Here is a 26,151-nt window from a genome sequence, read left to right as displayed (position 1 = left end):
GAGAGGGAAGGTCGTCCGGGTGGAGGAGGGCGTCGGGGGGAATCGCGTCGAGGGAGTGAGGTGGGTGGGGTGGGGAGGGGGAGGCCGACGGGGGTGCTTTTTAGGGACGGAGGGGCGGCGGGGAAGGTGGGCGGCGACCCACCGGAGTAACGACGGCCTTAATGGCACATCGCGAGACGGCGGCGGACGCCTCTGGAACCGTCGCCTTGACCGTCATACCACGACGCCAAGCGGGTCGCACGACGTGTCGCGTCTTTTTTTTGACCTCCCGTTTGACCGTCGGGACGCGTGCATACGTAGATGCGCTGACGTACGTGCAGAGCCGACACATGTACAGGCCTATCGAATGTATAGCACCCGGCGCGGGTACAGCCCCGTCGCACGCGGGCGTCGGCTATTTTGTGAAAGGACGATCCTACCCTTTTTAATGAAAGGGTACAGAGCGATCTCAGCCGTTGATGTATTTAGGGGGTTGTATCGAAGAAGAAGTGTATGTGTATTCATCATTGGGAGGTTGCAATCTTGTTTTCTTATGTGTTTATAAGTTGGCAGATATTGCTAATCGTTTCTGTCGGCTTGTCTATTTATAAGTCTGTCCATTCCCAAGTAGTTGCGACACGAGCACCAAAATGTTGTGGTTCAAGTGCCCTAAATTATCTCTTTTTTTGCATAAATATAAATAAAGCTATAGGGTCAACTGATCGCACAGCTTACACGTAGAATCGCCACTGCTCCCAAGCGTTTGGACTTTTGTTTAGATCAACATCAGACAATCTCCATATTCAAGTGATTAAGATTTAAGAAAAATTCAGACAAGCAAGAACTTCAAAAGGTACCAAGGTATAAACCAACTCACCGCTAACTATGCCAAACTAACATAAACATATTCTTGTTGCATTGAAAACTAAATATTGCAGCATCGGTAGAAATAGAATTCCAATGCATAAAAAATCACGTGTTATTTGCTACATTAATTAGTTGAAAATAATTTGAAATTCACATGATTAGTTTTCCGAAGTGTTGCATGCAACCCGCAGTTTTCTTGAAATCTCTGCCAGAAGTAGATACGAACAATTCCATTGCCCTTGAAAACTTTATTTCCCCAGGACATAATTTTTTCTTCTCAAGGAGAACAATCCTGGGATGCATCTACCCAGGCAGGCCTGGCAACCTCAACATCTGCATACCTTTTGCGGCGTACTATCCTCCCAACCATACAAGTACTCTCTAGCAGCACAGTCGACGCCTGGTATCGCTTTCCTGCAAAAGGAGGTGGCAAGTGGTAAGGTGGAAGGGCACGCTGGCCATAAATTTTGAACTTTTCGCTGCTCCAAATTTATTTCACTCGTAGCAACCATACACATATTGAAATTTGATTTGAACCATATAGCCGGGGCATAATTACATGTGTGAAAAATCATCCACATAGTTTTGGAGAGGTGTCGATTCCGTATAAAGACTAACTCCCTCTGTAAACAAATATGAGACGTTTTAGGTCACTACTTTAGTGATCTAAAACTGCCTTACATTTGTTTACAGAGGGAGTATTTATGAGATACATCTGCGTAAAGCTTTCATACTACAAAAATATAAAACTAAGGTTTTCACTCTCCAGCACCAACAAGCTGACAGCAAGCAATTCAAAGAATAAGCAGGTAAACAAATACTGTATGCTACACGCATATATGTTTTCAGTCAAAGTGCCAAACATACAGAGAACAGGGGGGACTAAAACACTTGTATACATCAAATGGCTTGGTGCATATATACGACTAGAAGGGGAGTGGGGTGACAATAGTAGCAACTTGAACCAGTCATAACCATGTTAACGGAACTATAGCAAAATAAGAGAGGGAGAGAAAACAAACCCACCAATTATAGTGCAACATAATCAACGCAAACATAGGCCACCAAAAGCAAAAGTGAAGAAGGGATGTGGCATACAATGATACAAAGGCACAACCAAAATTTAATTCTCCATTGAAGAGTAGGAACTGTTCATCGACAGATTTTCACTAATGCCAAGGGGCAAGAAAAGCTTACTGATCTAGCCATTCGAGTTTCAGCGTATCGGAAGCCAAACATATTTCAGGGGAAAAAAGAATAATAATGCTAGTTATTAGGCATTCCTATACTCAAGATTTGTTTAGCTAGATGCGGTTATACGAAATTTACCATCACCAAACAGATTTCAGGGGAAAAAGAATAATAATGCTAGTTATTAGGCATTCCTATACTATAGATTTGTTTAGCAAGATGCGGTTATACAAAATTTACCATCACCAAACAGATTTCAGGAGAAAAAAGAATAATAATACTAGTAGGCAGTAGTACATGAATTAATATTTAGTAATGGAGAATTGTCTTTGTTGTACTTCAAACGATACAGTTTGCGAACAGATATGGCAACTAACATTTTTTTAGATCCTTAGTCAAGCTGCATTTACGGCCCATTAGGCATTTCTTCCATGAAGATTTGTTAATCCCGATGTATTTATGGTATATTCAAAACCTAAAGAAAATGTGAATCTATGAGAGAAAATGATAAGGAATGCAAACATAGGCGATCCTTTTGGTCCATAGATTTTTTTGTGACAAGAAATTTCAGTACAAAAGATATTATTTGGTCCATCGAATTTTCTTATGACAAGAAATTTCAGTACAAATGATATTATTTGGTCCATTCAGAAAGTTGTGCAAAGGGAACATGAATATACTCATTATACCAGGAGATTTCACTCCGGTAACCAGATCACGCTCACTCAGATCCTAACTGTCACTCAAACCGATCGCAACTGGACAATCTAACAGCCTGTTTTCGTACAGGAACAGTTCTGATACTTCAACATGCATGCAGAAGATAGGCTTACCTGCTCAACCAATACATCACAATAGCATATCCATCAGAATAATTGTCTTATGTACTGTCTCCATCGTGTCCACCACGAATGCCTCACAACTTCACCTCGCTTGTTTCCACCACCAATGCCTGTTATACAAGCAGAAGAAGTCAAACGACCAATGACATTCCAAAGAAAAGGTCAAATAGGTCATCAGGCAGCTGCAATTTATAAAGATGAAATGAGCTCAATTTATTGATTTCTCATGGTATAAACAAACACTTGCAACAGGGCTCTACTACAAGCGATAAAATGAATAACTGTTTTGTAAATTTCAACCCAAGTCAACTATTATGGATTTAAGATTAGTAGCAAGCTTACCAAAGATAACAATATTGAAAGGAAGAAATATAACTAGTTTTTAATCTTCCAAATGTACCGGTCAGACTACCTATTTGTCACTTTAGTATGTTCAAGCTAATCATTCCTATAGTTGTCTTCAGCTTCAAACTGCTATGTACCTCATCTTGAAAAAAGAAAAACTGCACTGGAGCCATGTGCTAACACTACATTATATAACTCTTGAATATTTCAGTAGGAAGGCAAATTTGTAATTCAGTTCATTTATTCTACACAGAATTATCCAATATCGGTGTTCATTGTTTTAGTGCACAATATAATTTATGTATCCCAGCTGCACTAGTAGAAAACAGGGCTTTGGTTCAGGCCTGGCCAGCCCATTAGTCCCGGTTCAGTCAGGAACCGGGACCCATAGGGGCCATACGTCCCGGTTCGTGCGCCCAGGGGCCCGGCCAGGCCTCGTGGGGGCATTGGTCCCGGTTCGTCTGGACCCTTTGGTCCCGGTTCCAGACACGAACCGGGACAAATGGGCCTCGCTCCTGGCCCACATCCATTGGTCCCGGTTCATGGTTGGAACCGGGACCAAAGGGTGACCTTTAGTCCCGGTTCCAGTCAGGAACCGGGACCAATGAGGTGCCTATATATACCCCCTCGCCCGCGAGCAGAGCACTCCACTGCTCTGTTTTTTTCTGGCCGGTGAGGGGAGGGCTTTGTGGTGCTCTAGCTCACCTCCTATGCACATGAGGTGTTCGATGAAATGCCCGAGCCACACTACTTAAGCTTTCTCCTCTCCAAACTCGACCTCCAAGCTTCATTTTCCTCAAGATTTGTCTAGGTTTAGCGGTCCGTCCCGTCCCCGTCTTCACCGCCGTCAATCGCCCGCGCCGATCTCGTCGCCGGCACCACCGTGGTGAGCCTCTTGTTCTTATCTTCTTTCTGAAAGGAAAAAAAAATCTTACTTGTATGATTAGATAGATACTTGTCTAATTTTCTTACTTTTATTATTGCTTGTTATTATATAGTGCGATGGTTTTGGTATCCGCCCCCGTCGGCCCTCGTCCTATCTATGATTCGGATGTGGTATATATTATCTTTTATAACTATTTGGTTCATTTATTGTTTATGACAATTATGCCGACCAACGTGACATAGATTTTATTTATCTAGGACATATGTGAACCGGAAATTCCAACCGACCCTATTGTCGAGAGGTTAAATTTAGTTGAAGAAGGAAAAAATTAAAAAAATTGAGGAGGAGAAGATGATATTGGAGTTGCATGTTGCGAATGTCGTCGATGATCACAAGATCAAGATGGATGCAATGCGCTTGAAGATTAGAAAATAATGTATTCATACCGAGGCTTGGTATCATTATGCCGTTGGATCAATTGTTACCTTGGTTGCGGTTATGATAGCATTTATTGTCGCATTGAAATGTTTCACATAGTTTCAATGTATGGTTTAATTAGATGCTCTAGAGAGCTAGCTATATGTTGTTCAATGAGAACTATGTATGTACTTTGGTTTTAATGTGATGATGAACTTCTATTAATTTGGTCACTTATCTATTCATGATGTTCTGTAATGGTTTTTTGACACACTTAATTATATATAATGCACGCTGATGAACCGGCAATGGATGTACGGTGACAGACACACCTCCGAGTACATTAAGAGCGTGCATAATTTTCTCGAAGTGGCTGAGGCAAACAAGCAGAATGGTTTTATGTGTTGGCCATGCCCTATATGTGGGAATACGAAGTCTTACTTTGACTCAAAAACCCTTCACACCCACCTGCTTTATAAGGGTTTCATGCCACACTATAATGTTTGGACCAAGCACGGAGAAATAGGGGTTATGATGGAAGACAGCGAAGAAGAAGAGGACGATGACAACTATGTGCCCCGTGAATACGGTGATGCTGCAATAGGGGAAGTTGCTGAAGATCAAGAGGAACCAGACGATGTGCCGATGATCTCCGCCGGGTCATTGTTGATGCAAGGAGACTGTGCGAAAGTCAAAAGGAGAAGCTGAAGTTCGATCGCATGTTAGAGGATCACAAAAAAGGGTTGTACCCCAATTGCGAAGATGGCAACACAAAGCTCGCTACCGTACTGGAATTGCTGCAGTGGAAGGCAGAGAATGCTGTGCCTGACAAAGGATTTGAGAAGCTACTGAAAATATTGAAGAAGAAGCTTCCAAAGGATAATGAATTACCCAACAGTATGTACGCAACAAAGAAGGTCGTATGCCCTCTAGGATTGGAGGTGCAGAAGATACATGCATGCCCTAATGACTACATCCTCTACCGCGGTGCGTACGAGGATTTGAACGCATGCCCGATATGCGGTGCATTGCGGTATAAGATCAGACGGGATGACCCTGGTGATGTTGACGGCGAGCCCCCCAGGAAGAGGGTTCCTACCAAGGTGATGTGGTATGCTCCTATAATACCACGGTTGAAACATCTGTTCAGAAACGAAGAGCATGCCAAGTTGATGCAATGGCACAGAGAGGACCGTAAGAAAGACGGGAAGTTGAGAGCACCCGCTGATGGGTCGCAGTGGAGAAAAATCGAGAGGAAGTACCGGGCTGAGTTTGCAGGTGACCCAAGGAAGGTATGGTTTGGTTTAAGCGCGGATGGCATTAATTGTTTCGGGGAGCAAAGCAACAATCACAACACTTGGCCCGTGACTCTATGTATGTATAACCTTCCTACTTGGATGTGCATGAAGCGGAAGTTTATTATGATGCCAGTTCTCATCCAAGGCCCTAAGCAACCCAGCAACGACATTGATGTGTACCTAAGGCCATTAGTTGAAGAACTTTTACAATTGTGGAATGGAAAAGGTGTACGTGTGTGGGATGAGCACAAACAGGAGGAATTTGACCTGCATGCGTTGCTGTTTGTAACCATCAACGATTGGCCTGCTCTCAGTAACCTTTCAGGACAGACAAACAAGGGATACCACGCATGCACGCACTGTTTAGCTGACACCGAAAGTATATACCTGGACAAATGCAGGAAGAATGTGTACCTGGGCCATCGTCGATTTCTTCCGACCAATCATCAATTTTGAAAGAAAGGCAAGCATTTCAAAGGCGAGGCAGATCATCGGAAGAAGCCCGCCATGCGTACCGGTGATCACGTACTTTCTATGGTCAATGATTTACACGTAATTTTTGGAAAGGTTCCCGGCGGACTCTCTGTTCCGAATGACGTCGACGGACGCGCACCCATGTGGAAGAAGAAATCTATATTTTGGGACCTACCCTACTGGAAAGACCTAGAGGTCCGCTCTTCAATCGACGTGATGCATGTGACGAAGAACCTTTGCATGAACCTGCTAGGCTTCTTGGGCATGTATGGGAAGACAAAAGATACACCGGAGGCACGAGAGGACCTGCAACGTTTGCACGAAAAAGACGGCATGCCTCCAAAGCAGTATGAAGGTCCTGCCCTACCCTCTTACCAAAGAAGAGAAGGAAATCTTCTTTGAATTCCTGCTCAGTATGAAGGTCCCGTCTGGCTTCTCGTCGAATATAAAGGGAATAATAAATATGCAAGAGAAAAAGTTCCAGAACCTAAAGTCTCATGACTGCCACGTGATTATGATGCAACTGCTTCTGGTTACATTGCGGGGGCTTCTACCGGAAAACGTCCGGTTAGCCATTGTGAAGCTATGTGCATTCGATGCAATCTCTCAGAAGGTGATCGATCCAGAAATCATACCAAGGCTAAGGAGTGATGTGGTGCAATGTCTTGTCAGTTTCGAGCTGGTGTTCCCACCATCCTTCTTCAATATCATGACGCACACCCTAGTTCATCTAGTCGACGAGATTGTCGTTCTGGGCCCCGTATTTCTACACAATATGTTCCCCTTTGAGAGGTTCATGGGAGTCCTAAAGAAATATGTCTGTAACCGCGCTAGGCCAGAAGGAAGCATCTCCATGGGCCATCAAATAGAGGATGTCATTGGGTTTTGTGTTGACTTCATTCCTGGGCTTAAGAAGATTGGTCTCCCTCAATCGCGGTATGAGGGGAGACTGACTGGAAAAGGCATGCTAGGAGGGGACTCAATAATATGCAGGGACGGGCATTCTTGGTCTCAAGCACACTACACAGTTCTACAGAACTCTACCTTGGTGACCCCGTATGTCGATGAACACAAGAACAGTCTGCACTCCAAACACTCGGAGCAATGTGCCGACTGGATTACATGTGAACACATCAGGACTTTCGGCAGTTGGTTGGAAACACGCCTGAGAGGTGACAACACTATTTGTGATGAGCTATACTCGTTGTCCAGGGGACCATCTTCGACTGTATTGACTTACAAAGGATACGAGATAAATGGGAATACATTTTAAACGATCGCCCAAGATCAAAAGAGCACCAACCAAAACAGCGGTGTCCGCTTTGATGCAGCAACCAAGAGGGGAAAGGACATATTATGGTTACATAGTGGACATATGGGAACTTGACTACGGACATGATTTTAAGGTCCCTTTGTTTAAGTGCAAATGGGTCAATCTGTCAGGAGGCGGGGTACAGGTAGACCCACAGTACGGAATGACAACAGTGGATCTGAACAATCTTGGGTACATAAACGAACCATTCGTCCTAGCCAATGATGTGGCACAGGTTTTCTATGTGAAGGACACTACCAAACCGAGAAAAAGAAAAGATAAGGAAGCGAACACATCATACGATGAGCCAAAGCGCCACATAGTTCTTTCAGGAAAAAGAGACATTGTGGGAGTGGAGGGCAAGACAGACATGTCCGAAGATTATGAAAAGTTTCATGAAATTCCTCCCTTCAAAGTCAAGGCTGACCCAAGCACCCTATTAAACGATGAAGATTATTCATGGTTATGGCGCAATAAGCAAAGGACACAAGCAAAGAAAAAGTGAAGACTTTCTATCCACAACTATTATGATGATGCATTTGATCTAGAATATCCATGTAACACATGAGCTTTCATCTAAAACCCTGATACTTCGAAAGAGATTGTCCGTTTTGTACACGAAGTGCATCCAGTTTTTGCAGTAACCCTCTCAACTTTTTAGCACATGCTATGTGGGTGAAATGATGATACCATGCCAACTTTCAACCTTTTCAGAGTTCATTTGTAGTGCTTTTCGTTTTCAGGGTCATATAGCTAAAAAAAAATCAGTAAATGCATGAAAAATAACAAATTAAGTCAGAAAGGGTGTAAAATTGATGATGTGGCTTTGAATGGTGCATTTTGAATACACAAAAAGTCTGGAGTTCAAATAAGTTCAAAAAAATGAAATCCCTTTGTAACAGATGAGTTTTCGTCCAAAACCCTGATACTTCGAAAGAGATTGCCCGTTTTGTACATGAAGTGCATCCAGTTTTTGCCGTAACCCTCTCAACTTTTTAGCACATGCTATGTGGGTGAAATGATGATACCATGCCAACTTTTAACCTTTTCAGAGTTCATTTGTAGTGCTTTTCAATTTCAGGGTCATTTAGCGCAAAAGAAGGAACTAATAGCAAAAAGAATGAACTTAAAATAATCAATTAAAATATTATGTTATGATCAACTAAAACAAAACTATAGTATTCTTCAATAGCAAAAAGAATCAACTAAAAAGCTTTTATAAAACTCTAATAGCAAAAGGAATCAACAAAAAAACTTTTATAAACCTATAGTATTTTTTAAACTAAAATTATATAAAATTTATGTAACTAAAATTATCAAAGTATTTTCTGTTCAAAACATTAATGGCAAAAAAAATTCATAAAGAAATTTTTTGTTAAAAACTTTAATAGAAAACTAAAATAACAAAATATGTTCTTGATTAAAACAGACATTTAAAATAACCTAAAAATTACCAAATTTAATATAATGATAAAACACAATAATATTAAATAGCAGGAAAAAGAATCACTCAAAAATCTATTTTTATAGTAAAGTTATTCACAAACTAGTAATTCACAGTAATTTAAAAGAATTCAAATTTAAACTATTCAAATTTGAAAATTAATGGCACTAACAGAAAGTCTATAATTTTTGTGACCTAACAGCAAAAAGAATTAAAAAATAAAGCAAAAAACAAAAGAAATTAAATAATGCAAAAAACAAAAAAAAACTAGAAAAAATGCCACCTACCGGGCCACCACGGCCTGAATACGCCTAGAAACCCCATTGGGCCAGGATTCAGGCCCGCAGCAGGCCCACAGGCAGAGAGACAAGTCTAGGCCAGAAGGCCTGCAATAGTGAGGAGTTCGAATGGGATGGCACATCAGCGCTTATAAACAGGTGCCAGAGCTCCTCAACTAGCGAGGTGGGACTAAACTTCCCACCGCACCGTGCCAGCACAAGGCATTTGGTCCCGGTTGGTGGGCACCAACCGGGATGAAAGGGGTGCATTGGTCCCGGTTCGTGGCACCAACTGGGACCAATGCCAGCCTTTAGTCCCGGTTGGTGCCACCAACCGGGACCAAAGATCTCTGCTTCCCGCCCTTTGGGCTGCTGAAAAGAGACCTTTGGTCCCGGTTGGTGGCACGAACCGGGACCAAAGGTGGGCATTGGTCCCGGTTGGTGCCACAAACCGGGACTAATGGCTTTGCTATATAAGCAAACACCTAGCATTTTTCATTTTCATCTCTGGAGTTGCCCCGCCCCGACGACGCCGCCAGACAGCCCGAGCTCGCCCCGTCGCCGCCGACGCCCTCGTCGCCGCGCCCGCCCTGCCTCCGACGCCCTCGTTGTCGCGCGCGCCCCTGCCCCGATGTCGTCGCCGCGCGCCGCCCCGCGCCGTCACCGCCACGGTCCGCGCAGCCCCTGCCCCGACGCCGTCGCCACGCCGCCCCTACCCCAACGCCGTCGCCACGCCGCCCCGTGCTACCTCTTGAGCACAGCGTTGGTTTTCCCTTGAAGAGGAAAGGGTGATGCAGTAAAGTAGCGTAAGTATTTCCCTTAGTTTTTGAGAACCAAGGTATCAATCCAGTAGGAGACCACGCTCAAGTCCCTCGTACCTACACAAACAAATAAGAACCTTGCAACCAACGCGATAAAGGGGTTGTAAATCTCTTCACGGCCACTTGCAAAAGTGAGATTTGATAGAGATGATAAGATAATATTTTTGGTATTTTTATGATAAAGACTAAAAGTAAAGAAAGCAAAATAAACAGTAATATAAATAACATAAGATTAATATGATAGAGAATAGACCCGGGGGACATAGGTTTCACTAGTGGCTTCTCTCAAGATAGAATAAGTATTACGCTGGGTAAACAAATTACTATCGAGCAATTGTTAGAATTGAGCATAGTTATGAGAATATCTTGGTATGATCATGTATATAGGCATCACGTCCGTGACAAGTAGACCGACTCGTTCCTGCATCTACTACTATTACTCCACACATCGACCGCTATCCAGCATGCATCTAGAGTATTAAGTTCATAAGAACGGAGTAACGCTTTAAGCAAGATGACATGATGTAGAGGGATAAACTCATGCAATACGATATAAACCCCATCTTTTTATCCTCGATGGCAACAATACAATACGTGTCGTTTCCCCTACTGTCACTGGGATCGAGCACCGCAAGATTGAACCCAAAGCTAAGCACTTCCCCCATTGCAAGAAAGATAAATCTAGTAGGCCAAACCAAACTGATAATTCGAAGAGACTTGCAAAGATAACCAATCATACATAAAAGAATTTAGAGAAGATTCAAATATTGTTCATAGATAGTCTTGATCATAAACCCACAATTCATCGGATCTCGACAAACACACCGCAAAAGAAGATTACATCGAATAGATCTCCAAGAGAATCGAGGAGAACTTTGTATTGAGATCCAAAGAGAGAGAAGAAGCCATCTAGCTAATAACTATGGACCCGAAGGTCTGAGGTAAACTACTCACACATCATCGGAGAGGCTATGATGTTGATGTAGAAGCCCTCTGTGATCAATGCCCCCTCCGACGAAGCGCCGGAAAAGGCCCCAAGATGGGATCTCACGGGTACAGAAGGTTGCGGCGGTGGAAATAGGGTTTTGGATCCTCTGCTGATGGTTTGGGGGTACGTAGGTATATATAGGAGGAAGAAGTAGGTCGGTGGAGCCATGAGGGGCCCACGAGGGTGGAGGGCGCGCCTAGGGGGGGGTAGGCGCGCCCCCTGCCTCGTGGCCTCCTCGTTGATTGCTTGATGTCCACTCCAAGTCCTCTGGATCACGTTTGTTCCGAAAATCACGTTCCCGAAGGTTTCATTCCGTTTGGACTCCGTTTGTATTCTCTTTCTGCGAAACACTGAAATAGGCAAAAAAATAGCAATTTGGGCTGGGCCTCCGGTTAATAGGTTAGTTCCAAAAATAATATAAAAGTGTATAATAAAGCCCATTAATCATCCAAAACAGAATATATAATAGCATGGAACAATAAAAAATTATAGATACGTTGGAGACGTATCAAGCATCCCCAAGCTTAATTCCTGCTCGTCCTCGAGTAGGTAAATGATAAAAACAGAATTTTTGATGTGGAATGCTACCTAGCATATTTCTCAATGTAATTTTCTTTATTGTGGCATGAATGTTCAGATCCGAAAGATTCAAGAGAAAAGTTTAATATTGACATAAAAATAATAATACTTCAAGTATACTAATCAAGCAATATGTCTTCTCAAAATAACATTGCAAAAGAAAGCTCATCCCTACAAAATCATATAGTTTGGCCATGCTTCATTTTCGTCACACAAGAATGCTCTCATCTTTCACAACCCCGATGACAAGCCAAGCAATTGTTTCATACTTTAGTAATCTCAAACTTTTTCAACTTTCACGCAATACATGAGTGTGAGCCATGGATATAGCACTATGGGTGGAATAGAATATAATGATGGGGGTTGTGTGGAGAAGACAAAAAAAGAGAAAGTCTCACATTGACGCGGCTAATCAACGGGCTAGGGAGATGCCCATCAATTGATGTCAATGCAAGGAGTAGGGATTGCCATGCAACGGATGCACTAGAGCTATAAATGTATGAAAGCTCAACAAAAGAAACTAAGTGGGTGTGCATCCAACTTTCTTGCTCACGAAGACCTAGGGAATTTGAGGAAGCCCATCATCGGAATATACAAGCCAAGTTCTATAATGAAAAATTCCCACTAGTATATGAAAGTGACAAAACAAGAGACTCTCTATCATAAAGATCACCGTGCTACTTTGAAGCACAAGTGTGGAAAAAGGATAGTCGCATTGCCCCTTTTTTTTCTTTTTTGGGCCTTCCTTTTTTTATTTGGCCTTTTTTTGGGACAATGCTCTATGGATGATGATCATCACACTTCTATTTAGTTACAACCCAATGATTACAACTCGATACTAGAACAAAATATGACTCTATATGAATGCCTCCGGCGGTGTACCGGGATATGCAACGAATCAAGAGTGACATGTATGAAAAATTATGCATGGTGGCTTTTCCACAAATACGATGTCAACTACATGATCATGCAAAGCAATATGACAATGATGAAGCGTGTCATAATAAACGGAACGGTGGAAAGTTGCATGGCAATATATCTCGGAATGGCTATGGAAATGCCATGATATGTAGGTATGGTGGCTGTTTTGAGGAAGATATAAGGAGGTTTATGTGTGATAGAGCGTATCATATCACGGGGTTTGGATGCACCGGCAAAGTTTGCACCAACTCTCAAGGTGAGAAAGGGCAATGCACGGTACTGAAGAGGCTAGCAATGATGGAAGGTTGAGAGTGCGTATAATCCATGGACTCAACATTAGTCATAAAGAACTCACATACTTATTGCAAAAATCTACAAGTCATTAAAAACCAAGCACTACGCGCATGCTCCTAGGGGGATAGATTGGTAGGAAAAGACCATCGCTCGTCCCCGACCGCCACTCATAAGGATGACAATCAAAGAACACCTCATGTTTCAAATTTGTCACACAACGTTTACCATACGTGCATGCTACGGGACTTGCAAACTTCAACACAAGTATTTATCAAATTCACAACTACTCAACTAGCACGACTTTAATATCACTATCTCCATATCTCAAAACAATCATCAAGCATCAAACTTCTCCTAGTATTCAATGCACTTAATATGGAAGTTTTTATTATGCTCATCTTGGATGCCTATCATATTAGGATTAATTTTATAATTAAAGTAATTTACCATGCTGTTTAAGACTCTCAAAATAATATAAGTGAAGCATGAGAGATCAATAATTTCTATAAAATATAACCACCAGCGTGTTCTAAAAGATATAAGTGAAGCACTAGAGAAACAACTATATAGCTCAAAAAATATAAGTGAAGCACATAGAGTATTCTAACAAATTCCGAATCATGCGTGTCTCTCTCAAAAGGTGTGTACAGCAAGGATGATTGTGGTAAACTAAAAAGCAAAGACTCATATCATACAAGACGCTCCAAGCAAAACACATATCATGTGGTGAATAAAAATATAGCTCCAAGTAAAGTTACCGATAGACGAAGACGAAAGAGGGGATGCCTTCCGGGGCATCCCCAAGCTTAGGCTTTTGGTTTTCCTTGAATTTTACCTTGGGGTGCCTTGGGAATCCCCAAGCTTAGGCTTTTGCCAATCCTTGTTCCATAATCCATCAAATCTTTACCCAAAACTTGAAAACTTCACAACACAAAACTTAACAGAAAATCTCGTGAGGTCCGTTAGCGAAAGAAAACAAAACACCACTTCAAGGTACTGTAATGAACTCATTCTTTATTTATATTGGTGTTAAACCTACTGTATTCCAACTTCTCTATGGTTTATAAACTCTTTTACTAGCCATAGATTCATCAAAATAAGCAAACAACACGCGAAAAACAGAATCTGTCAAAAACAGAACAGTCTGTAGTAATCTGTAACTAACGCAAACTTCTGGAACTCCAAAAATTCTACCAAAATAGGAAAACCTAGATAATTTGTTTATTAATCTACTTCAATTGGAATCAGTATTTTATCACGTTCTGGTCAGTTTTAACAATTGTTTTCGTGAACAGAAAGTTTCTGGAATTTTCAGCAAGATCAAATAACTATCATTCAAGAAGACCCTATAGGTTTCACTTGGCACAAACACTAATTAAAACATAAAAACACGTCTGACCAGAAGCTAGATGGATTATTTATTACTAAACAGAACCAAAAAGCAAAAAAAATTAAAATAAAATTGGGTTGCCTCCCAACAAGCGCTATCGTTTAACGCCCCTAGCTAGGCATAAAAGCAAGGATAGATCTAGGTGTTGCCATCTTTGGTAGGCAATCCATAAGTGGCTCTCATAATAGATTCATAAGGTAATTTAATCTTCTTTCTAGGTAAGTGTTCCATGCCTTTCCTTAACGGAAATTGGAATCTAATATTCCCCTCCTTCATATCAATAATTGCACCAATCGTTCTAAGGAAAGGTCTACCAAGAATAATAGGACATGAAGGATTGAAATCTATATCAAGAACAATAAAATCAACGGGCACATAATTCCTATTTGCAACAATAAGAACATCATTAATTCTTCCCATAGGTTTCTTGATAGTGGAATCCGCAAGATGCAAGTTTAAAGAACAATCATCAAATTCACGGAAACCTAGCAAATCACATAATGTTTTTGGGATTGTGGAAACACTAGCACCCAAATCACACAAAGCATAGCATTCATGATCTTTAATTTTAGTTTTAATTGTAGGTTCCCATTCATCATAAAGTTTTCTAGGGATAGAAACTTCCAATTCAAGTTTTTCTTCATAGGATTGCATCAAAGCATCAACAATATGTTTAGTAAAGGCTTTATTTTGACTATAAGCATGAGGAGAATTTAGTACGGATTGCAACAAGGAAATACAATCTATCAAAGAGCAATTATCATAATTAAATTCCTTGAAATCCAAAATAGTGGGTTCATTGCTATCTAAAGTTTTAACCTCTTCAATCCCACTTTTAACAATTTTTGCATCAAGATCTAAAAACTCCGAATTTCTGGGACGCCTTCTAACTAAAGTTGACTCATCTCCAGTCCCATCATTATCAAGATTCATATTGCAAAACAAATATTTAATAGGGGAAACATCAATAACTTTTAGATCTTCATCTTTATTCTCATAAAAACTAGAAGAACACGCCTTCACAAAACAATCTTTTTTAGCACGCATCCTAGCGGTTCTTTCCTTGCACTCATCAATGGAAATTAGCATGGCTTTGAGAGACTCATTGATATCATGCTTAGGTGGAATAGATCTAAGCTTCAAAGAATCAACATCAAGAGAAATTCTATCCACGTTCCTAGCCAATTCGTCAACTTTAAGCAATTTTTCTTGAAGCAAAGTATTGAAATTCTTTTGTGAAATCATAAACTCTTTAACACTAGTCTCAAAATCAGAGGGCAACTTATTAAAATTTCCATAAGAATGGTTGTAGGAATTACCATAATTACTAGAGGAATTACTAGGATACGGCCTAGAAGTAAAGTTTCCTCTATAAGCATTGTTACCAAAATTGTTCCTACCAACAAAATTCACATCAATAGATTCATTATTATTCTCAATCAAAGTAGACAAAGGAATATCATTAGGATCAGAAGAAACACTCTTATTAGCAAACAATTTCATAAGTTCATCCATCTTTCCACTCAAAACATTAATTTCTTCAATTGCATGCACCTTTTTACTAGTAGATCTTTCAGTGTGCCATTGAGAATAATTAACCATAATATTATCTAGGAGTTTATTAGCTTCTCCTAAAGTCATTTCCATAAAAGTGCCTACCGCGGCCGAATCTAAAAGATTTCTAGAAGAAAAATTCAATCCGGCATAAATTTTTGTATAATCATCCATAAATTCAAACCATGAGTAGGACAATTACGTATCATTAATTTCATTCTCTCCCAAGCTTGTGCAACATGTTCATGATCAAGTTGCTTAAAATTCATAATATCGTTTCTAAGAGAGATGATCTTAGCGGGAGGAAAATACTTAGAGATAAAAGCATCTTTGCACTTATTCTAAGAATCAATACTATTTTTAGGCAAAGATGAAAACCAAGCTTTAGCACGATCTCTACGCGAAAAGGGAAATAGCTTCAATTTGACAATATCAATGTCCACATCTTTCTTCTTTTGCATATCGCACAAATCAACAGAGCTATTTAGATGGGTAGCGGCATCTTCACTAGGAAGGCCGGCGAATTGATCTTTCATGACAAGATTCAACAAAGCAGCATTAATTTCACAAGATTCAGCTTCGGTAAGAGGAGCAATCGGGGTACTAAGAAAATCATTATTGTTGGTATTGGCAAAGTCACACAATTTAGTATTATCTTGAGCCATCGTGACAAGCAAGCAATCCAACACATGAGCAAACAAGAAGCGAGCGGAAAAGAGGCGAACGGAAAAGAGGGCGAATAAAACGGCAAGGGTGAAATGGGGGAGAGGAAAACGAGAGGCAAATGGCAAATACTGTAATGCGAGGGATAAGAGTTTGTGATGGGTACTTGGTATGTCTTGACTTGTGCGTAGACTCCTCGGCGACGGCGCCAGAAATCCTTCTCGCTGCCTCTTGAGCACTGCGTTGGTTTTCCCTTGAAGAGGAAAGGGTGATGCAGTAAAGTAGCGTAAGTATTTCCCTCAGTTTTTGAGAACCAAGGTATCAATCCAGTAGGAGACCATGGTCAAGTCCCTCGTACCTACACAAACAAATAAGAACCTTGCAACCAACGCGATAAAGGGGTTGTCCACCCCTTCACGGCCACTTGCAAAAGTGAGATCTGATAGAGATGATAAGATAATATTTTTTGGTATTTTTATGATAAAGACTAAAAGTAAAGAAATCAAAATAAATAGTAATAGAAATAACGGCAGACTAATATGATAGAGAATAGACCCCGGGGCCATAGGTTTCACTAGTGGCTTATCTCAAGATAGAATAAGTATTACGGTGGGTAAACAAATTACTGTCGAGCAATTGATAGAATTGAGCATAGTTACGAGAATATCTAGGTATGATCATGTATATAGGCATCACGTCCGTGACAAGTAGACCGACTCCTGCCTGCATCTACTACTATTACTCCACACATCGACCGCTATCCAGCATGCATCTAGAGTATTAAGTTCATAAGAATGAAGTAACGCTTTAAGCAAGATGACATGATGTAGAGGGATAAACTCATGCAATATGATATAAACCCCATCTTTTTATCCTCGATGGCAACAATACAATACGTGTTGTTTTCCCTACTGTCACTGGGATCGAGCACCGCAAGATTGAACCCAAAGCTAAGCACTTCGCCCATTGCAAGAAAGATCAATCTAGTAGGCCAAACCAAACTAATAATTCGAAGAGACTTGCAAAGATAACCAATCATACATAAAAGAATTCAGAGAAGATTCAAATATTGTTCATAGATAGTCTTGATCATAAACCCACAATTCATCGGATCTCGACAAACACACCGCAAAAGAAGATTACATCGAATAGATCTCCAAGAGAATCGAGGAGAACTTCGTATTGAGATCGAAAGAGAGAGAAGAAGCCATCTAGCTAACTATGGACCCGAAGGTCTGAGGTAAACTACACACACATCATCGGAGAGGCTATGGTGGTTATGTAGAAGCCCTCCGTTATCAATGCCCCCTCCGGCGGAGCGCCGGAAAAGGCCCCAAGATGGGATCTCACGGGTACAGAAGGTTGCGGCGGTGGAAATAGAGTTTTGGCTCCTCTGCTGATGGTTTGGGGGTACGTAGGTATATATAGGAGGAAGAAGTAGGTCGGTGGAGCCACGAGGGGCCCATGAGGGTGGAGGGCGCGCCTAGGGCGGTAGGCGCGCCCCCTGCTTCGTGGCCTCCTTATTGATTGCTTGACGTCCACTCCAAGTCCTCTGGATCACGTTTGTTTCGAAAATCACGTTCCCGAAGGTTTCATTCCGTTTGGACTCCGTTTGATATTCTTTTTCTGCGAAACACTGAAATAGGCAAAAAAACAGCAATTTGGGTTGTGCCTCCGGTTAATAGGTTAGTCCCAAAAATAATATAAAAGTGTATAATAAAGCCCATTAATCAGCCAAACAAGAATATATAATAGCATGGAACAATCAAAAATTATAGATACGTTGGAGACGTATCACCCCGCGCCATCACCACCCCGGTCCGCGCCGCCCCGCGCTATGGTCCGGCCGGCCTCCTTCGTTCATATATGCTTTTTTTCATATATGTTGATGATGATATGATGATGTTGATGATAAGATGATGTTGTTGATATGATGATGTTTTTTTCATATATGTATTAATTTTTTTATTTAAGTTGTTAGTAGATATTGATTTTTGGTTAGCACATTTTAGGTTAGTGGACAGGAAAAAGTAAAATAAGGAAAAGGAAGAAAAGAGGAAGAAGGAAGAAGGAAGAAGAAGAAAAAGAAGGAGAGGAAAAAGGAAAATAAGAAGAGGAAGAAGGAGAAGAGAACAAGGAGAAGAAGAGGAGAGGAAGAAGAGGAGAAATAAATAAGAAGAGGAAGAAGAAGAAAAAAAGAGATCATGTTCTTCTTCTCCTCTTCTTCTTCTCCTCCTTTTTTTCTTCTTCTTCCTCTTCTTAATTTTTATCGGGAACGAGGGTGTCGAGGATCGCCGAGCGGTCGAGGGTCGGGAACTAGGGTAGAGGGTCAAGGGTCACCGAGGGGTCGAGGGTCGCCGATGGTTTGAGGGTCGTCGAGGGGTCGTCGAGGAGTCGAGGGTCCAGATTTATCAAGAATGCCCCCATTATGGATGTGCATAATTAAGTTGATCCATATTTTTTCTGATCTCATCTACCATTCTATATTTGCACGTTCTCTTGTGTCTAAGTATTGAAGAAATCCATGGTTTCATAATTGGCCGAAAGTAACAGGCCCATGATGGTATGAAGCACTTCAATTTTTTTTGGAACGGAGTCCTGATAGGTTAATTCGCCTTTTGGTACGAATTTCAGCAAAGGCCATCCAAATAGCGATATTCAAAAGGCTCTTGCTGAACTTCGTACCAAGAAGCGAATTATCCTATCAGGACTCTGTTCCAAAATAATTTTGAAGAGCTTCATACCATCATGCGCCTGTTACTTTCGGCTAATGATGAAGCCATGGTTTTCTTGAATCCTTTGACACTAGACAACGTGACATATAGAAGGGTAGATGAGATCATAAAAAATAGGGACCATTTCCTGCACATCCAGAATGACGTCATTTTGTTAAATCCCTTGTCGGTCCGGACGTCGGACATTCATGAGAGAGGCGGTACGGCCCAAACCCTAGAAGCGTTGACGAGGCCACCCCAAACCCTAGAAGCGTCGTCGAGGCCACCCCAAATTATAGAAGCATCGAGCTACCTAGGTCTATGTTTGCCACTAATATATCCATCTCTCATGTTTGTATATTAATTGCCACATGTTGTAATATTTGCAGAAACTATGGATCATCAAAGAGACTTGGAAGAAGAAGAGTTGTTGGGGGACATCATCAGCGGAGGAGCTGATGTAGTCTTGTCGTTTCTCAATGACACCGATGAACCGGAAGGATAGGGTGAAGCAGGCTCCGGTGATCAAAGAATGGAGGTGGAAGGACATGATCATGATGGCTCCGGTGACCGAATGCTGGTGGAAGAAGGAGACCGTGATGACGACTCCGGTGACGGAACGGAGGAAGGAGCTGTTGCAAAGTCCGGCGAGGTATATATATTATTAATTTAGCCTGTGCTGACTAGCTAATTGATGCACTACTTGTTTTGGTATGTACACATATTAACTCTCTTCTTTCTTCTTTTCTAGCCCTCCGGATCGAGCCAAACTTCGGTAACGAGACGAGGCCCGAAGAAAAGGTTGCGCCAGGATGAAAGGTTCACGATCACAACAATCAAGGACGATGGACAACCGATTGAACCCATCCGGACCAAGGAAGCATTTTCTGCTCAGTGCGGGGTTCTTGTTAGGGACATGATCCCGATCGGCATCCACCAATGGAATAAGCCTAAGAGCGAAGACCCTCAAGTGTCTTATGTCGACGATAGACAGAAAGATGATCTTTGGACCGTGCTGAAGGCAAATTTCACCCTACCGCTAGAGGAGGATCCGGATAAGCCAGTTATAGAGCCATTGATCAAGGCTCATGCTCTTAAGAAGATGGCAGATCTTTTCAGGAGGTGGAAGAATGAGTTGAAATCAACGTTTGTCGACAAAGAGAAGACTCCAGAATTCACCGGCCGATTTGAGAAGATAAGAGATCACTGGGACGCATTTGTGGCCCACAAGACATCGGAGAAGAGTAAGAAGATGTCAGCGACAAACAAGATAAATGCTGCAAAGAAGGAGCATCACCATCGCACGGGGTCAGGTGGCTACCTCAAAGCCCGGCCATTGTGGGACAAGGCTGAGAAGGACCTGCTTGATAAAGGGGTCAAACCAGAGATATTGAACTGGCCAGACCGTTCAAGGACTTGGTTCTTCGGGGTTGGGGGAACCTTGGACCTTGAAACAAGCAGGTGCCGTTGGACGGATGAGCAAATGGGAATACCCATCAAGAAGCTTCAGCAGTATATCGCCGCAGCGCATCAAGGGACGTTTGTTCCCAATAGAGAGAACGACGAGCTCACAAAGGCCCTCGGCAATCCTAAGCACCCAGGACGAACACGAGGCACGGCAGGCTCCGTTGCGTGGAAGGTTGGGTTTCCCGACGCAGGCGGGTACAAAACCCAGGAAAGGAAGAGGAAACATGAGCTCAGCGATCTGCAGAAGCTGAATGCAAGAGTACTAAAACTAGAGCAACAAGTTGAGAGCCAGCGAGCTGCCGACCAACCAGATGAGCCGCATGAAGCTATCCCAGAAGCTACCCCGCAATCTCAGCGGAGAAGCAGCATGGCTTCCACCGAGCTCCTTCAGCAGCCTGACTTCACGGCTCCCAGCTACCCCATGGATGCTATCACGGAGGCTAAAGATTGCCACCTTATGATGCAATGGCAGCACCTCAAAGTCAAGGCGGCTGTCGGCTCTGTTGCACCTCCTGTACCCGGCGCAACTTTTCACTGCCTTCCGATTCCACAAGGCTATGCTGTTGTGATGGTCGATGAAATAACAGAGGGATTTGAGGAGCTCGAGCTTCACCACCCTACTAGTGAAGGGGAGACTCAGCTGCGTCTTGCTCTGAAGACTCCATGTCTATGGCGGAAGGAGCTCATCAAGCTTCCGAACTGGACGCCTCCGCCTCCTCCTCCTTCGGCGAGTCAGGGCACTCCGCCTCCTCCTCCACCTCCTCCTCCGACGAGTGATCAGGGCACTCTGCCTCCTTCTCCGGCTGCTCAGGCGCATGGCGGCACTCCGCCTCCTTCTCCACTGCGCCAGCGCGTCCGAGCAGCCCGCCTCCTCCTCCACCTCGTCAGCAAGGGCGGAGAGAGCCGCCGCCGCTCCGGCTGCTCCGGCGAGTCGTAGCACTCCGCCTCGTAAGCAAAAAAGAAGACAGTCGCAGCCGTTCCGACTGCTCTGGCGTCTAGCAGTACAGCCAGAGGCGGGAGGCAATAAAGATTGGGTCCATCTCTCAAGCCTCTAGAGAGGTTACCATACGAGATGACCAAGGAGGAAAACACAAAGATCCGTAAAGCCCAAGTGAAGGACTTCTTTGAAACGCAAAGAGCTAAGAAACATCCACCTCCGGAGGAGAGGATTGATCCGGTGAAAGCGAAGCGCACTCTCGATGCTCTGAAGCGACCACCACCTTCTCCGCCGCAAACCAACTATGAACGCATTATTGAAAGGTCATATAAGGAAGCGTCCCGGTCGGGAAGTACTTGCAGTGATCAAAGGTTAGCAGAACGAAGAAGTGGGAGAAAAATTCCCCAGCTCAGCGAACAAGCGAACCAATCGGGCCCCCACTCAAGGTGTCTAGCGATATCATCGCTAATCATCTGAGGATGGTGCCCGGTACCAATCCTGGAGATTACCTGCCTGACGATGCACATTTTGATATAATGGAGGTGGACGAATTCAAATACTAGCACGGGAAGCCTCTCGTCAAACCTGGTCATCCTCCTCTAACAACGATGATGCGAAGATTCCATGATTGGTATATGGACACCTGCAGCAAGTCTGGGAAGGATACTTTGACGCTGAGAGTTAAAAAGGAGCACGACCTCGTTGGAATTGATCTGTTGTCTGTTCCATTTGAGGAGTTCTTCCAGTTTTTCAATCAAAAGGCCCTCGATAAAACAATCGTCACTTGCTACTGTCTGTAAGTACTACTTCTGTAATTAAGTCTCTATATATAGCTCAGCTATTTCATTGCATGTATATATAATTATCCTCACTATATTATGCAGATTGAAGATCGCCGAATGCAAGAAAAGACAAATTGGTGATATTGGGTTCATTAACACAAATCTCATAGATGAATGGAATGTTAAACATGATGCCAAAGAAATCGAGGCCAACTTGCTACGATCGTTACTTCGAAATCAAAACAAAGATACAATACTCTTGCATTACAACTTCAAGTGAGTGTTACTGTCTTGTGCATATTCGGTTTCCCTTATTACTCGAGGTTATTGTAATGTAATTGATGAGTTATGCATGTGTGCGCAACTTCCACTTTATTCTGCTAAAGATTAAGCTTGAGCAGGGACTAGTAACCGTCATAGACTCGAGACGAAAAGATCCCGAGGAGTATGCGGCCATGACTAAAATGCTCGAGAAGTAAGTTCAATCGATCATTATCGCACCATATCGGCAACTTTGTTCATTTGCTGATATCAAGTAATTGTTTTCTTTGTCTGGCAGGGTTTGGAAAAAGTTCACTGCAGAAGCTCCAGGACTGCCGGGGGAGCTGTGATTTAAACACCCGAAAGTAAGTAGTACTAGCTAGTTCCGCGCATCTCCCATTGATTCTAGCTAGTTTCATCAATACCATTTAGCATGCTTGCTTATCAGTTTGATTGACCTCTATTTCTTGTAAAGTGGTTGTGGCAGGAACCCGGGAATAATTACTGTGGATACTACATTTGCGAGTTCATCCGCCACACGACCTGTGAGCGGCGCTACTCTAAAAAACTATATGAAGTGCGTAAGCAATAATATTCACAATTTTATTTTATTACCATCATTTGTGTTGAGTTTCATTCATATATATGTATTGACCCCCTTCTTCAAATTAGATGTTCAGATGCGGGATGAACTCCTACCACAAGATCGCATATGAGCAATTCCAGAGGAATTGGCATGATTCTTTCTTGACCACTTCATCGATAAAGACGGAGCATACCATGTGGAACTTGAGTTCAGATGTTAGGGGATTGTAAGAGATCTTATATTGTATATATGTAGCCAGTAGCGTCGGATAGATATACGAAAACTTGTTGTTCAACCAATCTCTCGGAGAAGGAGAGGTCGATCACTTCTCTTTATATATGTTCATGACGATCTTCTGTACTTAATGGTTTCCTTCATTTGCTTACTAGCTAGCTAGCGTGTCGAGTCCTCTCTATACGTATAGTACGTAGCGTCGACCAAGCACGGAGATAAGAGAGGACACTTCTCTCTATTAGCTATAGCTAACACAATATATGAAACCCCTAAATTAACCCTACAAAACCCCCAAAACCCCCAACCCCCCCTTTCAAAAAAAAAACAAAACCCCCAGCCCCTGAACTGCTGACGCGTGGATGCCTTTTGGTCCCGGTTGGTGCTACCAACCAGGACCAATGGCCCTCCTACCTGGGCTCGGCGCAGCGGCCACATGGAGGCCCATCTGTCCCGGTTTGTATAAGAACCGGGACTAAAGGTATTAGGCTTTAGTACCGACCCTTTAGTCCCGATTCAGGAACCGGGACAAATGGGCCTTATGAACCGGGACAAATGGGCCTTTTTCTACTAGTGCTGGCTGATCTGTGCTTGATCCATTGTCGGTGTCAAAACCGGCGGATCTCGGGTAGGGGTTCCCGAACTGTGCGTCTAGGATCGATGGTAACAGGAGACGGGGGACACGATGTTTACCCAGGTTCGGGCCCTCTCTATGGAGGTAATACCCTACTTCCTGCTTGATTGATCTTGTTACAAGAGTGGATCTACCACGAGATCGTAATGGCTAAACCCTAGAAGTCTAGCCTATGTGAATATGGTAATGAATGTCCTATCCGGACTATGCTCTCCGGTTTATATAGACACCGGGGAGATCTAGGGTTACATGGAGTCGGTTACATAAGAAGGAATCTTCACAGCTGGTCGCCTAGCTTGCCTTCCACGCCAAGGAAAGTCCAATCCGGACACGGGTATAGTCTTCGGCCTTCCTATCTTCACAACCCATCAGTCTGCCCAATGAATAACAGGTCCGCCGCCTGAGGACCCCTTAGTCCAGGACTCCCTCAGTAGCCCCTGAACCTGGCTTCAATGACGAGGAGTCTGGCGCGCAGATTGTCTTCGGCATTGCAAGGCAGGTTCCCTCCCTCTGAACTCCGGAATAGTCTTCGGATGTAGTAGATATATTCGGACCTGTGTATATAATTGCAAAAAATACAATATCCCACGAGTCTAATTTGTTGATAACTGAATATGGCATCGCATCACGCCTGCCCGGTTATTATTTCCAACTGTTGGCTGGCACGTCGCACCACGTCTCGGGACGCGGTTTTACTTGCACGTCTTGCCAAGGCAGAGATCGTGTTCCCTTATTCACAGGATTCTCATTAATGCAAGCGTGGGTAACCCAACCGTCCCCTGGGTACAACTCTCTGGAGATAGGTAAGTTTCGAGACCCAGGTGGATACGCTTAGTATTTGGGGTCTTTATATAGGGTCCCAGACTCGTCTTCTTCCTTTGCGCTTGCTTCTTCCTCAACCCTAGCCACCCCAAGTTCCAACCCTCGGGTTCCCATCGCCACCAGCCCTAATCATGTCCGGATCCAGCCGTCGAGGCCGGTGGGTGGCTTCTTCTGTCACAGAGGAGGATATTGCGAAGCTCCGCGCAGCGAGGTATCTGACCCCGGAAATCCTTCATCGGCTTCCTGCACAGGGGCAGGTCGTTCCTACCCCCAAATCCGGCGAGAGGGTAGTGTTTGTGTCCCACTTCCTCCATGGGTTTGGGTTCGCGCTTAACCCCTTCGTCCGGGGGCTCATGTTCTACTACGGGCTAGACTTTCACGATCTGGCCCCGGACTCTATTCTCCTCCTCTCGACATTTATCGTCACCTGTGAGGCCTTCCTCCGGACTCCACCGCACTTTGGTTTGTGGCTCAAGACCTTTGATGTGAGGCCGCAGGTGACAGAGGAGGAGCAGGCAGAGTGCGGCAGCGTCACAATAGGCAAGCTTGCCAGCGCAATTTGGTTTGAAGGATCTTTCGCCAAGTCTTCCGACCTATGGCAGCAGGGGTGGTTTTATATCAACGAGCCGCGGGGCTCCAAGTGGGCGGCTACGCCTGCGTTCCGACCCGGCCCTCCAATTCAGCTTGCTTCATGGATCAATAAGGGACTGGACTGGGGATCCGTCAATGAAGTGCAGACTCTGCAAGGTCGCATCCGAAGCCTTACCGTGAAGGACATCAGCTTGTGAACGTCGTTCAAGTAATGCTAGCCCGCCGGACCCTGCCATGTCAGCGGTAGCCTCTCCGTATGTGGGAGTTTAATCCAGAAGGGCAGCGGCCTCTTCAGCACTTCTTCGGCACCAGACACGAAGGAATGTGGAAATTATATTTGGGGGAACGAGAGCAATGGCCGGACACCACCGAAGATGTCGGCCTTGACTGCAATCATCCGGACACTGCGGTAAGTACTCAAACTCTGAACACCTTCCATTCAAGCATCTCTTGACAAGATACTGAACAATCCGTCCCTATACAGGACTGGATAAAGAAAGCGGTGTTAATTTGGTGTCCGGTGCCCCTTCCCGAAGACTCTGCGACCGCCCTGCTGACGAGAATGCTGATTCCCACACTGTAC

Source organism: Triticum aestivum, chromosome 1D (assembly GCF_018294505.1).
Source record: "Triticum aestivum cultivar Chinese Spring chromosome 1D, IWGSC CS RefSeq v2.1, whole genome shotgun sequence".
NCBI lineage: Eukaryota > Viridiplantae > Streptophyta > Magnoliopsida > Poales > Poaceae > Triticum > Triticum aestivum.
Note: the sequence above shows the minus strand (reverse complement) of the source record.